This window comes from Camellia sinensis, chromosome 9 (genome assembly GCF_055761805.1).
Source record: "Camellia sinensis isolate YWXY chromosome 9, ASM5576180v1, whole genome shotgun sequence".
NCBI classification, from domain to species: Eukaryota; Viridiplantae; Streptophyta; class Magnoliopsida; order Ericales; family Theaceae; genus Camellia; species Camellia sinensis.
Genome location: NC_138969.1, coordinates 163683235 through 163703250, shown reverse-complemented (window position 1 = coordinate 163703250; position 20016 = coordinate 163683235).

Here is a 20016-nt window from a genome sequence, read left to right as displayed (position 1 = left end):
TATAAAATATGCTCTGTATAATGCTTTGTATACATATAAAATATATATATATAACTTCAGCAACCGATTACACCACTTCTTAATTTTTTTCTTTTTCGGTTGATCCCTACCTTTCATGCCTCAGTTTCTCTCTCACTGGTTGCAGATTATTTTACATATAAAATATATATATATACAACCTGTTATTTTTCTATTGTTACTTCTTTTTCCATACAACTATTCTTCAATCCCACTCAGCATTTTGACTTCAATTTCAATCCCATCTGCTGCATATATATAGGCTGCATATTTTAGGCCTTTTGACAGTGGCAGTTCATTACATGTATTAGAGGCCATGCCTCTTTGGTCTCTGTAGTAGTAGTAGTAGTAATGTTATGTTTAGGTAGTATCAAGTATGCTCTTGCACTAGCTAGTATGTTTTTAGTAGTGTTTGATGTTGCCTTTTTTATCAACTATGAATAGTTTGAACCATTTTGCATAATTCTTGTGACTGGTGTTTGATGTTTATTTTATACCCACATTGCTTGCGAAGTACTTGTATTGAAAATCAAAATGTGTTGCAATGTCAAATATTATTAAAGATGAAGTGAAGTCGTATGTCTAACACCAAATGGTTTGAAACAAGATTGTAGAACTCAATTCAACAAGTGGTAACATAATTATATAATTATGGTTTAAATTGTGGGATCGCCATAATGAGGAAGGGAATTACATAATCATGGTTGAAATCATGGGATCGTCACCATGAGGAAGGGATTATTCATCATGAGGAAGGGATTATTCATGTACACGCCCCTCTAAAGATAAGTCCACATAATTTAACGTCAAATGCCATAAAAGAAATATTTTGCCCTAATTAATTTTAGGTAAGATGGCTTTGTATGAAGATAGGCATATTAGTCATACTCTTAATCATTACTTATAAAAGGAGGATATATTTCATATGGAAATTATGTCAATTGTAAATTTGATTATAAGAAATAACATAACTCAATACTATAAGGATCGTAACTTAAAAACAAAAAAAAGAAGTTATAATTAAATATCACATGAGGTATAACTAAGAACTATTGTTGGAATGTTATGTTCAGAAGTGGTTGTCATTTTTGGTTTTGTGTTTGTGGGATTTCTGTTCTGGTTAGAAGGGGCCTAGGTTAGTAGGTGCAACATCAGTAGCCTTCAGTGTGGGAGTTCTGCTACTAGAGTATTTTGGTGTTATAATGGTGGAGTATTTTGCTTTTGTATTGCAGTAGGAATGGTGTTAGAATGGTGGCGTTAGAATGTTAAAATCAATAATGACCATTTTTGTTAGTTTTTATTCCTTACTTGCATATAACATTAGAACTTGTATAAGAATCTTCATTAAAGATCTGGACATATATTTGGTGAAGTTGTTATTGAATTTTTCAATTTAATTTGTTCATAAATACACAAGTCTACATTATACTATATTGTTCCTAATCTTTCATTTGTGATCAGACATGGATAAAAGTTGGATTGCCCTAGGTAGGATGGCTGATGGAAGGATGAGTAAACCATATAATGATGGGGTCAAGTTATTTCATCAATTTGCAATGGGGGTTATAGACTAGAATGGTAATCTGTTGTGCCCATGTATAAAGTGTGTGAATGTTTGTAGACAAAATCTTCAAAATGTGGAAATTCATTTGCTCCAATATGGGATTATGCAAACTTACACTGTATGGCACCAGCGCGGGGAACCCCGTGTTTCAAACGAGGCTTACCATGATGATGAGATGCGACTTGATGGTGATGAAATTGTAGGTGGTATTGAAGCCTTAGTGGAAGATCGAATAAGAGGGGAATCAACTGATATAACCTAAGGGGAGGAAGTGAGAACTTTTGATCAATTCTTGACTGATGCCAAGCGTGAACTATTCCCAAATTGTACAAATTATACTTTGTTGAAGTTTGTGATTGAGGTGCTTAATATGAAGGTAACAAATCATTGGAGCAATAAGTAAGTTGATATGATGCTAGAGTTTCTAAGTAGACTTTTACCGAAAGAAAATTTGGTTCCAAAGTCAACTTATGAAGGTAAGAAAATACTACGTGACTTGGGCTTGTCATATGAGCTCATTCATGCTTGCATAAATGATTGTGTATTATTTTGGAAGGAGAATGCAACACTAGATAAATGTCCGACTTGTAAGACATCTAGATACAAGATCAATCATGGAAGGGGTAAGAAGATCCCTCATAAAGTATTGCGGTACTTTCCTTTGACACCAAGGTTGAAAAGATTGTACATGTCAAGGAAGAGGGCTGAGGACATGAGATGGTACAAAGACAAACGAGTGGACGACGAGTTATTGAGGCATCCCGCTGACAGTGATGTGTGGAAGGAATTTGATGCACAACATCCCGAGTTTGCCTTGAAACCTTGAAATGTGAGGCTAGGGTTGGCCGTTGATGGTTTAACCCTTTTGGGAACATGAACAACTCTTATAGTTTGTGGCCTGTCATACTCATTCCATACAACTTGCCACCTTTGTTGGTTATGAAGGATCCATTTTCTTTGATGTCATTACTTACTCCTGGAGAATCTCAACCAGGGATTGATATTGACGTCTACGTGCGACCATTGGTGGATGAGTTGAATGATTTATGGACAAATGGTGCATTGACTTACGATGCCTCCACCAATGAGACTTTTCGAATGCATGCAACTTTGTTGTGGACAATACATGATTGGCTTGCATTTGGTGACATATCTGGGTGGAGAACAAAGGGTCATTATTCTTGTTACACTTGCAATGATGAACCGTATTTTGAATCTCTGAGAAGTAAGACAGGGTACACTAACCATCGATGTTACTTGCCTGAGGACCACCCAGAAAGGCGAAAGAGTAGGGCATACAATGGTAAGATTGAGAAACGGAAGAGATCTTTGGAGATGCCAGCAGAAAAAATACAAGACCAGTTGGACAACGTGACAGGTGTCATATATGGAAAGCATCCAACTAATAGATAAAGGCCCCGTCAAGCACCTAATTGGACAAAGGTAAGCATCTTGTATGAGTTACCCTATTGGAAGATACGAAAACTTCGACACAACATTGATGTCATGCATGTGGAGAAAAATTTTAGTGAAAATGTTTTTGGAACTATGTTAGGCATTGATGAAAAGAACAAGGACACAGACAAGGCACGGTTGCACTTGGAAGATATGGGTATAAGAAAAGAGCTATGGCTAACACAACGACCTGATGGATTTTATGTCAAGCCTTGAGCAATCTTTTCATTGACACCTGCAAAGAGGAAGGGTTTCTTTGAATTTTTAAAAACTGTCAAGTATCCAGATGGGTATGCGGCAAACATATCTAAATCAGTGAATGCAAGAAATGGTAGACTAACAGGCCTAAAAAGCCATGACTGCCATGTACTAATACAAAGAATTCTTCCCATTGGAATGCGTGGTTACGTGGATAAAGAAATTAGCACAACACTTTTTGAGTTAGGCAATTTATTCCAAGACATATGCTCTAGGACAATAAGGCGGAGCGAACTGGAGAAATTAGAGGAACGTATAATACACATTTTATGCAAGCTTGAAAAGATCTTTCCTCTAACCTTCTTCGATGTGATGATCCACTTGGCTGTTCATTTGCCTCGTGAGGCTATTTTTGGAGGACCCGTACAATATCGATGGATGTACCCAATTGAAAGGTATTTTTTACACTTATACTTGTAAATGAGATTTATGTAAGTGTGTTGCATATGTAATTATACTCCTAATTCGTTCTCTCTTGAAGGTTTCTTGGACCATTAAAAAAATATGTGACCAACCAAGGTCGACCAGAAGGTTTAATTGCCGAGGCTTACATTGTCAAAGAGTGCATTACTTTTTGTTCAATGTATGTTGATGGGATTGAAACCGTGCATAATCGACTAGAACAGAATGAAGATCGCGGTGAACGTCAACAAGGGTTGATAGTATTCACAGAAACTGCACGTCCAATTGGTCTAATCACACGAGATGCTGAAATGTCTCAAGAAATTCGTGATATTGCTCATTGGTTTGTGTTGTACAATAGCCCAAAGATTGAAAAGTATTTGGAGTATGTGTTTCATTGAATTATATTTATGCTTAGCTTTTTTATTAGTGGAACTACGTAGTAATCACTTCTTTTTTTTCGAGTAGGGAACACAAAAATCTATTACAAACTCAAGCTAGACATGACATAACCCACATACAACGACAAGAATTTCCCAAGTGGCTCAAAGAGAGGGTAAAACATTTATAATTTTTCGACATTTACAACTTCAACAAAATTAAAGTTTTATAAAATGTCATCATTCATAAATTATTTACTTATTGTTTGTTACATGTAATTGTAGATAAATAGATTGAGAATGGAAGAGTCATTAGAGGCAACTAATGAATGGTGGTCATTAGCAAATGATCCTAATTTGCTAGTGAAAGAGTACTCAGGTTGCATAATCAATAGCAGCCGGTTCCATACTTGAGATCTAGACAACCGTCGTACGAGTCAGAATAGTGGTGTGCTTACACACGGGGATCATGAAAGAAAATTGCATGACTTCTACGGTCACTTGTGCAAGGTTTTGGAATTTGACTACATATGTGGTAAAAAGGTTGTTTTGTTCCAATGTGAATGGTACAACACTGGTAACACTAGTAGAAACAAAACAATACGATTTGATACATATTACACAAGCATTGACGTCACAAGTCGGTGGTACCAATCTGACCCATTTATCCTACCTAGTCAAGCTAAGCAAGTCTTCTATCTGAATGATGCCAAATTGGGTGAACCTTGGAATGTCGTACAAAGGGTGCAACATAGGGGTGTCTTTGATGTTCCAAACACTAGTGATGGAGAATTGTTGGATCCTTTAGAAAATAATGATGTGTTCCAACAAGAAAACATTACTGATGTTGTTCCAATTGACATTGACCCAATTGTTCGATACTGTAGGGATGATGTTGAATTTAATGTTATTTCGGAAGTAGGGTCATCAGATGCGATAATGGAAGAGAATTGAGATAATGAAGGAGATGAAGAACATAACATTCCTGATGTTGATCCTGATATGGATTATGATATGTAATTTTTAGTATATCACTTTATTTTTGAACAGATGTTATTAATTAATGTAATTTTTATTTTATATGATTATGTTACTTTCTTTTTCTTCTTTATGTAATGGTGCATGATGACATTGTCTATATTTTTCAATTAAAGTTGAATTATGTTATATAGTTGTAGAAAATGATCCGAGGCAAAAAACAATGGTTGAAACCAAGTGATTTGAGAACTAAGAAGCTAACAGAATACGAGAAACAAAGAAATAAGCGAATCAAGGAGAACTGTGAGGTAATGAACAATCTTGGAGTGAAGAATATTACAAATTCATTAGGAAGTGCGGTTCATCCCAAATGTGCAACAGCAAGGGAAAAGGGAATTCGGGTTGAGGTAGATGATGATGTTAAGTATAACCCTTCAGAGAGTGAGGATGACAATGATGATGAGTCATTGGGTTCCTTTGACCGCGAGGTATTATACACATTATTTTATATTTGTGTGTGAACATGTCTTTTACTTTTTACATTTCTTCTTCATATATCTTACACATCATATCTTTTTTAAAATATATTTTAACTGTTTTAAATATCGTTTTCACTGTTTGGTTATGTTCTTTCAGGAACAACAGATGGCACCAGGACTCCGTTTACGGTCTCATTCAAGGCCATTAACTCCCACCCTAGAGGAAATGATGGATCCCCCAAGTGAGGAGGTCGGTACCCAACCCTTACCACCTCATAATGGGCAACCTGAGGACAAGGTGACTGCATCTACCATCGTTGGTAAGTTTGCAAAGTTGTTTCTAAGGTTTAACTTGCATTTGTTTACTTACTAACTCAATTAATATTATATCCTTACAGTATCACATGACAGACGTGGTCGTGGCCCAACACGCGGCATACAGGCCCATCGCATTGTCGAGAAGGATGGGAAGATGTTAGTTCCTATACCTGAACAGTTTCGTGCACCAGTAAGAGACAATGCCTCCAAGTTAGTCTCCAAGATTGGTATAGAGGTTTGAATGCAGTTACCAGACCTGAGCGTTCGTAGGTGGAAGAAGGTGAATGTTGCTGATAAGGAGCCAATGATCCAACGCTTAGCGGTAATTATTGACAAACTATTTTCATGTTTAGGCTTTGTTTCTTTCTAATTTTTTTTTTTTTTTTCATTTTGTAGGATTAGTTTGATCTACAAGGCAATCAGACTGATGTAGCAAAGGCTTTAGACACACAGTTTGGTCGACGATTGACTGGTTTCACCTATAAGTTGCACAAACAATACAAGCAACTTAAGGATGCAAGAGGGGAGGATTACCCGATAAGCCACCCACCTGCAAGAGTTACTCTCAATCAGTGGACATCTCTAATTGACAAGTGGAATAGTAAAAAATTCAAGGTAAAATGTTTTATGTATGTTAATTGTCAAAAATTAAGTTTTTTCTTACTAATATTATCTTTTCTTGTTTATATTGGTGTTTCAATTGTGTAGGAACAATCACTAGCTAATGTGAATAATAGGATGCAAATGAAAACAAAACATCGATGTGGATCAAAATCAATCCCGGTTAGGGTACACAGCTCGGCCCGTTCTACTAATTTATTTTATTGGATTCGTAGGCTTTGTTATTTAAATCATTGAATTAACATTGACAAACAAATGAAGCAGATAATTGCAAATGGCAAAGTGCCCGATTTAGCAAAATTTTACAAGTCCATCCACTACAATTCAAACACGCATGAATGGATTTCATCAGAGAGCCAAGTTAATTATGTATGTACAAGGCAATGCCTTTCAATTTTGATAATATTATTTAGTTTGCTATGTAGGGTAGAGTAACTAATACTTGTTTGATTTATTTCAAATTAATAGGACAACATGACACAGACGCAAGCAGAACACCTCTCGCAGACTAGAGCGATCCCTTTGACCCCAGAGGAGTTGTCAGTCCAGGTGCCTCAGCCAAGGCCAGGTTATGTGAAAGGACTCAGTATGAGGCCTTCTTCTTCTGTGAATACAACTGTTGCACCTGCTGAAAATAGTGACTATGTTCAACGCCTCGAGCTGCAAATAGCACAACAAAATGAACAAATTGCAAGGTTTGAAAAGTCAGAGAAGAAACAAAGTAAGAAGATACAAAGTATCATCGACTGTTTGAGGCAGAAAGGTATCACGAGAAATTTTGAGAGGGGGGAAAGTTAAGATTCTGATGGATAAGCTTCTTGGTTAGTATATTATGTTTTTATGTTAATTTAGTAGAAATTTCTTCTTCAACTAAGATAGTGAACTATGCATGTAAAAGCCCGAGAAACATCACAAACACTGAAATATGCACGTGGCTCCTAATTAGGAAACTACTTCGAAATTTGCACTATTCCAACATGTAGGCATGAAACTAAGTCGAAAACTATTCCAATATGTAAGCTTGAAAATAGGCCACCGGAGGCCAAAATCATGCAACAGCCACGAGACGCCCAGGGAACACCTCAAACACCTCAAGAGAGACCAATGTCAGTTGTGGAAACTTACGGAACTAGCACGGGACTCTCGGTTTGAAAACTAAGTCCAAAAAGGCACTTTTTCACACTTAAGTATGAAAATAGGCCACCGAAGGCCAAAATTGTGCAACAGCCACAAGACGGCCCAGGGAACACCTCAAACACCTCGAGAGGGACCAATGCAAGTTGTGGAAACTTACGGACCTAGCACGGGACTCCCGGTTTGAAAACTAAGTCCAAAAATGCACTTTCTCACACTTAAGCTTGAAAATAGACCTTCAGAATCCAAAATCGTGCAACAACCACAAGACAGCCTGGGGAAAACCTCAAACACCTCGGGCGGGACTAATGTGAGTTGTGAAAACTTACGGAACTAGCACGGGACTCCCGGTTTGAAAACTAAGTCCAAAAATGCACTTTCTCATAGTAAAGCTTGAAAATATGCCATCGGGGGTCAAAATCGTGCAACAGCCACGGGACGGCCCGGGAAACACCTCAAACACATCGGGAGGGACCAATGTGAGTTGTGAAAACTTACGGAACTAGCACGGGACTCCCGGTTTGAAAACTAAGTCCAAAAAGGCACTTTTTCACACTTATGCTTGAAAATAGGTCACCGGATGCCAAAATCGTGCAACATCCACGAGACGGCCTGGGGAACACCTCAAACACCTCATGAAGGGCTAATGTGAGTTGTGGAAACTTACAGAACTAGCATGGGCCTCTCGGTTTGAAAACTAAGTCCAAAAAGGCACTTTTTCACACTTCGGAAGGGACCAATGTGAGTTTTGGAAATTTACAAAACTAGCTCAGGATTTTCGGTTTGAAAACTAAGTCCAAAAATGCACTTTTTCATACATAAGCTTGAAAATTGGCCACCAGGGGCCAAAATCGTGCAACAGCCACGGGACGGTTAGGGGAACACCTTAAACACCTCGGGAGGAACCAATGTGAGTTGTGGAAACTTACAGAACTAGCACGGGACTCCCGGTTTGCAAACTAAGTACAAAAAGGCACTTTTCCACACTTAAGCTTGAAGATAGGCCGCCGGATGCCAAAATCGTGCAACAGCCATGAGACGTGCTGGGGAACACCTCAAACACCTCGGGAGGGACCAATGTGAGTTATGAAAACTTACGGAACTAGCACGGGACTCCCGGTTTGAAAACTAAGTCCAAAAATGCATTTTCTTACACTTAAGATTGAAAATAGGCCACCGGGGGCCAAAATCATGCAACAGCCAGGAGATGGCCTGGGAAACACCTCAAACACCTTGGGAGGGACCAATGTGAGTTGTGAAAACTTACGGAACTAGCACGGACTCCCAGTTTGAAAACTAAGTCCAAAAATGCACTTTTTCATACTTAAGCTTAAAAATAGGCCATCGGATGCCAAAATCGTGCAACAGCCATGGGACGGCCCGGGGAACACCTCAAACACCTCGGGAGAGACCAATGTGAGTTATGGAAACTTATGGAACTACCACGGGACTCCCGGTTTGAAAACAAATTCCAAAAATTCACTTTTCCACACTTAAGCTTCAAAATAGGCCACTAGGGACCAAAATCGTGCAACAGCCACGGGACGGCCCGGGGAACACCTCAAACCTCGCGAGGGACCAACGTGAGTTGTGGAAACTTACGGAACTAGCACGAGACTCCTGGTTTGAAAACTAAGTCCAAAAAGGCACTTTTTCACACTTAAGCTTGAAAATAGGCCACTGGAGGCCAAAACCATGCAACAGCCATGAGACAGCTAGGGGAACACCTCAAACACCTCAGGAGAGACCTATTTCAGTTGTGAAAACTTACGGAACTAGCATGGGACTCCCGGTTTGAAAACTAAGTCCGAAAATGAACTTTTTCACACTTAAGCTTAAAAATTGGCCACCGGATGCCAAAATCATGCAACTGCCTTGGGACGGCCCGGGGACACCTCAAACACCTTGGGAGAGACCAATGTGACTTGTGGAAACTTACGGAACTAGCACGGGACTCCCAGTTTGAAAACTAAGTCCAAAAATTCACTTTTGCACACTTAAGCTTCAAAATAGGCCACTGGGGGCCAAAATCGTGCAACATCCACGGGACGGCCCAGGGAACTCCTCAAACCTCGTGAGGGACCAATATTAGTTGTGGAAACTTACGGAACTAGCACGGGACTCCCGGTTTGAAAACTAAGTCCAAAAAGGCACTTTTTCACACTTAATCTTGAAAATAAGCCACTGGAAGCCAAAACTGTGCAACAGCCACGAGACGGGCTGGGGAACACCTCAAACACCTCAAGAGAGACCAATGTCAGTTGTGGAAACTTACGGAACTAGCACGGGACTCCCGGTTTGAAAACTAAGTCCAAAAATGCACTTTCTCACACTTTAGCTTGAAAATAGACCTTCGGGGGCCAAAATCGTGCAGCAGCCACAAGACGGCTCGGGAACACCTCAAACACCTCGGGAGGGACCAATATGAGTTGTGGAAACTTACGAAACTAGCACGGGACTCCCGGTTTGAAAACTAAGTCCAAAAACGCACCTTTTCACACTTAAGCTTGAAAATAGGCCACTGGAGGCCAAAATTGTGCAACAGCCACGAGACGGCCCGGGGAATACCTCAAACACCTCGGGAGGGGCCAATGTGAGTTGTGGAAACTTACGGAACTAGCACGGGACTCCCGGTTTGAAAACTATGTCCAAAAAGGCACTTTTTCACACTTAAGCTTCAAAATAGACCTTTGCGGGCCCAAATTGTGCAACAGCCACGGGACGGCCCGAGGAACACCTCAAACACCTCGGGAGGGACCAATGTGAGTTGTGGAAACTTACGGAACTAGTACGGGACTCCCAGTTTGAAAACTAAGTCCAAAAATGTACTTTTTCTGCACTTAAGCTTCAAAATAGGCCACCGGGGGCCAAAATCGTGCAACATCATGGGACGGCCCGGGGAACACCTCAAACACGTCGCGTGGGACCAATGTAAGTTGTGAAAACTTACAAAACTTGCACCAGACTACTGATTTGAAAACTAATTCAAAAAATGCATGTTACATTGTATATTTTATGGATAAGATAATAATCGTCTAACTTGCATTTTTTTTTTTTTTTTTTTTTTGCGTTTCATTTTTTTCCAGATTCGAGATTTGATATGGACATGTTTGGTAATTTGGAAGGCAGTTGGTAGCTCATTTTGTGTTTTTGTTCATATTACCTTACATGTATTTTGGTTGCGTTGTAAATTTTCTATTTTTGTTGATATTGCAGGGCATGTTGGGTAATCCACCCTTGATATTTTATTTTTGTTGATATTAGTAGACATGTTTTTTGTTTGATATTAGGAGATGTGTTTGGTAATCCGCATGCGGTTGATATTATATTTTTGTGGATATTAGTAGACGTTTTTTGCGGATATGAGGAGACATGTTTATAATCCGCATGCAGTTCATATTGTATTTTTGTGGATAGTGCTGAAATTCGATTGTGATGTTTATGAAAATGAACAGATTTTTGTCTTGATTTGTAATAGATATTTTATTGAATAGGTTATTGAAATGCGCGAGGAATTCTTACTGAAAAGAAAAAATTTCGGAAGAAAATAGTACCCCATTTTCAAAATTTTTAATTTTTATTAGTGACGAAATAAAAAATGTTGCTATTAGTTTTCAAAAAACATGATGAATAATTTTGTCACTAATGATACAATACCAAACAAATAATTTCATCACATTTGTTGAATATTTCGTCACTAAATTAAAATATTTGGTGACAAAATGTTTTTTGTCATTGAAGAATTTTCTTTTCTGCTCTTTTCAGTGACGAATTTTTTTGTCACCTTAATCCATATCGTTGGTGAGGAAAACTTTCGTCACTAAAAAGAGCAGAAAAGAACTGAAAAGAGCAGAAAAGTATTATTTAGTTTTGGTAACGAAATATTTCATTGCGAAAAACAATTAAAATAAAATATTATTTAGTTTTGGCTACGAAATTGATGTTATAGAGGACGAAAAATTCAACATTCGGAGACGAAACATTTTGTTGCCAAAAATAAAAAATAGACGACGAAACTATTTTTTGTCACCAGGTACTTTCAACGACGACGTATACGCCACGAACGTGGTGACAAATTATTTTCGTCGCAGATCACTTTAGTGACAAAAATTTGATGTTTGGAGACAAATTCAGTCTGTCACCAAAGGCCTTTTTTGTTGTAGTGTGAACAATAAAATAGGCCACAAGTATGCTACCAAACTCATTTGAGTTTAAAAAATAGACCCTACCTTTTGAAGTGAAGAGGAGAACTTGAAGAAAACCAAAGTCGATGAAACCGTGAAACTCTTGGATCAAAAGAAAGCCCTTGATGAGATCCATAACCTTTCTCAAAGGACTAAAGTGAAAAGATGCCTCTACGTAAGTAGATCTAGAGATCTAAGTGAAAAATGTGAGTTTCTAAAAGAGAGAGAGAGAGAGAGAGAGAGAGAGAGAGAGAGAAAAGTGAACGAAAAATTTGTGTTTGGGGCCTATTTTTAGTGGTAGAATAATAGCCCTAAAGTCAAAGAAAAGAATAAGTCAAACCCCCAAAAGTAGAGCCCCAAAACCAAACCAAAAATTTGAAATTTTACTCACAGGGGTCGACCCTTCTGACAGAGGTGTCGACCCTCAGAAAGAAAAGCTAAGAGACTAATGTGTGCAGAGGACAAGGGTCGACCATTGGAACCAGTGGTGTCGACCCTTTATTTTAGAATGTACCCAAAACAAAACAGCAAGGGAATGGTCGACCCCTGGAGCCCCTGGTGTCGACCCTAAAAACTAGCGAAGACACCAAGAGTAAGGCAACAAAGTGGTGTCAACCCCCATAAAGGCAAGTGTTGACCCCAGAACAAGTTTCCTAAGTTTCCAAAGAACTTTCCAATGTAAACAAGTGTGAACAAACAATCCCAACAAGTTTAAATCGAATCATACTCCTCCAAAACCAAAATACAACAACTCCAAAGACTCCCAAAACGAAAATAAAGGAATTAAATACACTCTCCAATAGTTTAAAGGACACAAGTGCTACAAATTAACACAAGTCAAGCTTTCTCACCCAAACTGCTTTAGTATGAACAACGTTGTGAGAATTGCAGTTCTTCGGCTATGTCTTGACGTTATGGTTCCCTTCCTCTTCAATGGGAGCCCGTCTCAACTCTTATTCCTAGGTATCGGCAGACACAACATCTCTTCATGTTTGGTCTGAAACAAATTAAAACAATGAGGTCTAATTTGACCCTTAACTTTATTACAACTAATGAAATGTCTTCTATCCCACGAGGTATTAGAATTTCTTCAACCTCTATGGAACTCATAACAATAAGGGCGAATATGACCATACATACCACAATGATGACAAATAAAAATAGGGTGTACCTTTTTTTCCTTGACCTAAACAACTCTAGGAAGATTGAGAAGTCCATCCTCATGTTGAATCGTTTGCTCTTTGTTTCCTTGATTTCTAGAATCATGAGATATAGATGCCCTCCATTTTTGCTCTTTGTCATCACAAAAGCCAGTGCCACTCTTGTCATAACACATTTGTTGAGACCCAATGATATTGTCCAAAGTCTTTAATCCTTTGTTCCAAAGACCAATGGTAGCCATATCACAATTGAGTTCTTCCTCTTTCTTGATGACTAGCTCTTCCAAGCCAACTTGAGACATCTTGAGAGTTTCAATCTTTTCTTCATATGTTGCATAGATTGCTGTAGCTCATTCCTTTTCCAAGTCAAGAGTTTTGCACAAAGAGCTTGTTGATCACTAGAAATCTTGATGGCTTCATTCCTAGCCTCGAAAATCTCATCCTTAGTTTGAAATTCTCACTTTCAACCGCTTTTAGTTTGATAGTGAATTTGTCATTCAATTTAGATAAGTTAAAACATCCTTATACAACTTTTCATAAGCTTGTTGAAGCTCTTCATCATCACTTCCCAAGGATTCAACATTAGTGACATTTTTAACCGGCCTCTTCAGATACTCCATTCGTCCTTTAATTCTGGAAACCGCCATGAAAGTAAGAAATTATTCATTCCCCTCTTCGCCTTAAGTCTCGTTGTCACTTTCATTCATATCAGACTCTGATTCATCATCTCAAGTGATAGCCAAAGCATTTTTCTTTCTTAGATGATTAGGCCTTTCTTGAGCAAAGTGGCCAAAACCTTGGCATTCATAGTATTGGACTCTTTGAGAATTCCCTTTATTTTTCCTTTCTTCTTCTCAGTTGTAGAATCAATTTTGAGTTCATCATTGCCTTTGGATTTATGAGTTGATTCCAAAAAATTAGGCTTCTTTTTCAGAAAAGACTTTTTAAATTGTTTTACAAAAACATTCGTAATCTTGGAATCAAACTCATAATCCTTATCAGAATCCTTTCCAACTTTATAAGCATTGCTACAAGCAAGTTCATCTTTTTGTTTCTTTTTGAAATTCATATAAGCCATATAGGTTTAGAGATTTTCAACCAAATGATCCAACTTGAGGTTGTCAATATCTTAAGCCTCCTCAACAGCTGTAACTTTTGTTGAAATCGATTGGGCAAGGACCTCAAATTTTTTTCCATAACCTTAGATTTCGGTATTTTTTTTACCTATATTGAAGCTGGAATTTACAATGTCACTCAACTTCACATAAAATTTATCAAAGGTCTCACTCTTTTTTATAGAAAGGTTTTCAAAACTAGAAGTGAGCATTTGAAGTTTTAAGCATTTAGCAAAAAGGGTGCCTTCATGAATAGTTTGTAAGCTATCCCAAGCCTTTTTTGCAACTTCACAATTACAAATACGATTAAACTCTTCATGTGTGATGTCACAAAAGAAAGAATTGATAGCTTTACTATTCCAGTTACTATTTTGGTAATCAGTTGTGTCCCATTGATCAATTGGTTTGGGGAATGTTACACTATCAGTGGTAATAGTTGGTTCGATCCACCCACACATGATGGATTGTCAAACTTTTTCATCAATAGATTTCAAAAATACTCTTATCCGAGCTTTCCAAAAAGAATAATTAGATGCGTCAAGTAGGGGTGGTCGAATTGTAGAATTCCCCTCACGAATTGAATCCATTATCACAAATCAAATAAGATCTCGCTACAATAGTTTTAAAAAACAAAGATTGAGCGACTCACTCTGATACTAATTGAAAAATCTAAAAAATTTTGAGATATTATTTGTGATTATATATCAATTTTTAAACAATAAATAACAATCACAATCAAACAACCAAAGATCAATTGACACAATGATTTAACGTGAAAAAATCACAATTGGGGTGCCTTCAATCGTGATAAAAAAAAAATCACGTGCAAAAGCCACAAAATAATCCACTAAGAAGACAAAAAGGAAAATTCACGCCCAAATTAAACTGACCCTGATGTGCCTCTTCCGCCACCGTCTTCACCTCGGAATTATTTTGCCCAATGTTGAATGCACAACACTGATGTCAAATCCACGACGACGAGCCACTCCGAAATCCACCAAAGTTTTAGGTCAAAGTTCCCAAGAATCCACCGAAGAACAACTCTCTCTTTCATGAATGAACTAACAAGAACAACCCTTGATATTTTACAATTTGAAGTTTGTTGATCAATCGATCACCTTCTATACACCAAGGAAACTCATATAAAATAGCCTCCAACAGAAACCATGTTTTCTTTTCTTTCTCTCTAAGATTTTGGATGGCTTTAACCCTAAAAATAGCAAACTGAGCACATTATAGTAAACTGAATCGCGAAGACTGCTTGAGCGCACATTTCACCATTTGAGGGGTGTGACTAAAGGCGGTATGAAACATATAGGTTGACTACTCAAGCACAACATTCACTGCTCAAGTGGTAAAACTTGTTTCCCAGAAGTTCAGACGCTTTACAAAAATACTAGATGATCATTTTCTCAGCTCGAGCACACAAATGATAGCTCGATCCTGTACATAGTTAGCGAAGTGGCAAACATGAAAGCCTCAAGATCACAAACTCCTGCATAAGCACAATTTGGGTTGGATTCGTATCTAAACACTCATATCCTGACTAAAACATAAGAGCGAATAAAATTACAACTGAAAGAAGTTTTGTCAAACATGATTGCCAATTACAAATACTTAACAATAGGGCTTATCTAAGAGAGATTAAGAGAGTAGTGAGGGGAAAAAATAGAGATCTAAGGGTTGAGGGAAAAAATATCGTGGGCACTGGGTGAGTAAGGGCTCAACTACCCATTAAGCATGGGTTTGGGTAGTGGTGTGGGTTTTGAGTGTTTTGGCCATCTCATATTTATTCTCTATTTTATTCATAGTGGAAGCTCTATCACCCACGGATGTAGGCAATTTAGGTCGAACCATGTAAATTTGTGTATGATTGTTCTTTCTCTTTGATATGTGTGTGGGTGTGCTTTTATTTGCTTTGGTGGGATGTGGTATAAATCCCATCAAGTAGTATCAAAGCTTATGGTTACCAATCGTAGGTATAGTTGGTAGAGGGTGTTGTTACTACACACGGAGGACTCGCATAGAAGATAAAGAAATCCCAGTAGTATAGAAAAAAAAAATCAAAATTTGATAAAGATAGGATGGTGGAGACATTGATTAATTGGAACACAGTGCATCATTGAGGGTTTGATTTCGTGGCTTTGGCTTATCAATGGATTATGATCATGTGTGACAAAAAGAATAAAATCAATGGCTTAGAATATTTATATTATACCTGTGTGAATAGATGATACAAAAATTCAAGGCGATGGCCATCTCCAAGGTTTTCAAGCACTGCAAATTCATCGGTATAGTCCGAATTTTTAGATTCTAAATAGGTTTAACGCGGTTGGATAGATTCAGCGGTGATCTAGGATAAGGTTTGACTGTGGATGATCAAGGGTGATCTAGGAGTAATTTAATTCAATCAACTAAGAAGTCCAGTCATTGCAAGGACAATCAGACGGTGCTTTCTGATTGGGCATCATCATTGGAACCTTGTACAGGATTGTAGAGTATGTTGTGACAAGAGGGGAGCTACTATCAAGCATCAGGTGAGTAGTATGAGTCGTGGGTTAATGTTGGTGAGCAACAGTTGCAAAGATATTTGGTGGCCACCAAGAGGGAGACAACGGGTTACCGGATGTTCACATAAGGAAGCTTTAGGCATAGAACGTGAGGCGGTTTCGCGACAAGATGGTGTACACTAAGGAAGGATGCGGATCTCTTTTCTATGAAGGTTTTGGTTTGTGGCAGTGGAGACATTATATGGAGGTGCGGTAGAACTCATTAGCTCAAGCATCAAGACAAAGAAAGCCACAAAGGACACCTTTGAGCACTATTGCGTAAGGTGCAAATAACATGGGCACTTGGTTCAAGGGGGTGCAACATCTTCTTGGTGAAAGTGAAGTGTGTTATGCAAACCAGGGCATCTTGGTTGGAGGGCGCTCATAACATTTACCCCATATGGATGGAGGGAGTGATTGTAAGGATTAGTCCACCTATGTGATGAAAGTATGTCTCATATAGCTATTACGTTGGTTTATACATATATTTGGATTGGGATAATAGAGTTTGAAATATGTTAGTAAACCTAATATGTGTAGGATTTTGGCTACCTAATTGTATGGAATTAGGATTCTCATCGGTAGACTATTATAAATAGTCATGTGGAGTATAGAGTTTCTTTGAGAGATTGAGAGAGCAGTTAGGGGATAAAATAGAGATGTAAGGGGTAAGAGAAAAAATATCATGGGCACCGGGGTGAGCAAGCACTCAATTATTCTTGAGCATGGATTCAGATAGTGGTATGGGTTTTGAGTGTTTTGGTCATCTCAAATATATTCTCTATTTTAGTTATAGTGGAAGTGCTCTCTCATATGGATGTAGACAGTTTGAACCAAACCATGTAAATCTATGTGTGATTATTTTCTTCTCTTTGGTGTGTGCGTGGGTGTGCTTTCATTTGCGTTGGTGGGATGTAGTATAAATTCCATCAATACACACACCTTATTACATATTTTTGTGGTAAACGTCATTTTTTTAGTAAGAGTTAAGACAATTTGTGGTTCAAAATAAAATTATGTTTTTTGTGGTAGTGTTACGTATTCTTGTCGTAATGTTACATATCTTTTTATCCAAATATCTTCTAACCACAAAATAAATCAAAATACCACAAGATACGTAACATTATCACAAAATTGCGTAACTTATTATCGTAATGTCTACCAGAAAAATATATAACTAAGGGTTTATACCATAGGATTTTCTCTTTTTATTGATATATTTTTAATACAACATATCCACCAACTAATAATATTACATCAATTAATTTATTCAATTCATTTTAATACTATATTTTTTATGAAATTAAAGACATTAAAGTTTTTTTTGAAAAATTAATGTTTTTGGTTTTTATTTTTTATAATAAGTTGCCACACCCGCGCCCATGTTATTTGTATGTTTGATTTGTATTTAAACATTAATATTCATTAACCAATCAATAACAAAAATTAATAAAATTATGAAAAACTAGTAATACCTACTTGATTATAAAGTCTAAATGAGTATGGCCCAATTTAAAAGTGTTTTGTAATTGAAGTTCTTAAAAAGTTGTGTTTCTTTGGGTGATTTAGGGAGTGAGTTTGAAATGGAAATGAAAAAAGTGTGTGAAACTAAATAAAATATAGGTATATTTTATTCTCATTTCACTTGTCTTTTCTCTTTTCTTTGCTGAATCCATTTCCAAATCTTCTAACCAAGCACAACATAAGTTTATAAATTTTGATAGTATATACTATCGTTTTTTCTTTCGAATTAACCATTAGCTCCATCAGTTTTAAGTCGTTACTTACCCCAGCACAAAGAAACAAAGAAAATAGTGACGATCATTCAAAACAAGAATGAGCATTTGAAGCATTGTGAAGTAGGGACTGCATTTGTACAGTATATATATAAGAATCAACATAAGGTTGATTTTTGAAAACAAAATTTGTCCTCACCTCGAATCCTTTACCGCATGATTCGCACTAACCTACCATTACAAACCTTGTATAATTTGGTGGAAGAATAGTATTAGGAACACAGGTATTAAATACAGAGAATGAGATACATATATCTCATATTAGATGAGATACTTTCAATTTGTTGAAATTCATCAAAGTTTACAATTTCCATATGCTTTCAATTTGTTGAAATTCATTAAAGTTTACAATTTCTTGTTTGTATTCTTTAGTCACTGTGAGCTCTTCTTTACTATAAAAATAAAAATAAAAAATAAAAAAAAAATCGCTGTATTTTGCTGTATCTAGTTCATTCTTTTTTTCTTTTTTTTTTTGGGGTTCTATAATTTATTGTATATTTCATTCTTTAATAATAATAATAATTGTTTTTCCATTTCTATTTAATTTATTTTAAATATATATATATATATATATATATATTTGTATTTTTATGAAAAAATACCAACAATGAAATCATTTGGTAACACATTCTTATTTCTTAATAATATTCTATGATCAAGATAATTGGTTGAATCGTGTAAAACCATTGCATAGAAGTTTATTGATATTTGATCGCTATCAAAATATTACGCATTTAACTCATTAATATACATTTTATTAATCTATTTATTTATAGAGTAAATTACAAATATACATTTTGAGATTTGTTTAAAATACGAATTGTCCCCTGTAGTTTAGAAAATTACAAATATATCATTGTTAGAATTTTTTATTTAACATAATTAATTGAAAAAGTGAAATTTTTAACTGTTCACCCATACAATAATAAAACTATCTAAATTATTAATTGAAATAAAAATGTAATATTATTAAAAACTGTTAATTAAATTGATAATTTATTAATAAAATGACGTATTTGTTATGAAATTAAAAACCTTAGGGGCATAATGTAATTTCCAAACACTACAAGGGATAATTTATAATTGAAGTAAATCTCACACTACAAGAAATAAGGGTTTTTGCGGCGTTCTTTTAGCGACGTTTTTTAAAACGTCATTTTTGTTAACATTTAACGACGTTTTAAAAACGTCGCATATTTTTTTTATTAAAACGACACAGTTTTGTAATTGAAGGCGTATAAAAACGCCTCCAAATGCGGTAGGCCACACGCGCCTATTTTAAATCTGAGAATAAAGCTTTTGTAAGGCCTTAGGCCTTCAGACATAAACCAACATTGAATCCTCACATCGCCCCTCTCTCAACCCTCTCTAAAAACCCTTATTTTGAATCTCACTTTCAAATCTCACAGATTCACCGAGTTCGAAGCTCCACCACCACGACCATCTGCACCGGCGAGGTAGCAAGATTCACCGATTCACCGATTTCACAGATTCAACGATTCAAATCTCACAGATTCACCGATTTTAGATCAGTCTGCACTGCCACCATGATTTCGATTCAGATCGGTTTGCACTGCCACCGCAATTTCGATTCTATCTCTAGAT